General features: G+C 39.5%; 1 pseudogene; it reads right to left on the bottom strand.

Moving 5' to 3' along the window:
* LOC107562138 (dual specificity phosphatase DUPD1-like) overlaps nucleotides 1-481 on the bottom strand; it is a 3,236-nt pseudogene that overhangs the window by 462 nt on the left and 2,293 nt on the right.

Genomic DNA, 481 nt, shown 5'->3' with positions numbered 1-481 from the left:
GTAGAAGTACTTGCTGATGTCAAACAAGTGGTCATCAATTACAGGCACACCATAGTAAGTGATGTTCATGCCTTTGTAATATGTTGTGCCCCAGTACTGATTGTTCATTTTAGGTCTTTCTTCCTTGGCATTCCTAACAAGACCCTCAGGTTTTTCTTCACCGCTGCAACATTCAGGATGTGAGTAATACCCATCTCCTTCAGTTTGGCTCAGTCTATTGCTGTCTCTCTGCACAAGAACAATGTAGAATTATATAAATGCATTGTGTTTGATTCCTGTTCTCGCTGATGCATTACATTATTACTCTATATCACATGGTTTGGTATAATTTATGGTCACTTATGTGCCAGTTAAAGTGTTGTAGACTTACTCATTTCCTATGAAGACATTGGGCCAGACCTCAGTGACAGGTGTCCAGTCCAGTGCACATTTTTCTAGGCATTGCTTCAGTTGGATCATGTTTTGAAGGATATGCTTTTTT

This window comes from Sinocyclocheilus grahami, unplaced genomic scaffold (assembly GCF_001515645.1).
Source record: "Sinocyclocheilus grahami isolate Dianchi unplaced genomic scaffold, SAMN03320097.WGS_v1.1 scaffold809.1, whole genome shotgun sequence".
In the NCBI taxonomy this organism is placed as follows: domain Eukaryota; kingdom Metazoa; phylum Chordata; class Actinopteri; order Cypriniformes; family Cyprinidae; genus Sinocyclocheilus; species Sinocyclocheilus grahami.
The sequence above is the reverse complement of the archived record's forward strand: the minus strand, read 5'-3'. Positions and strand labels throughout refer to the sequence as shown.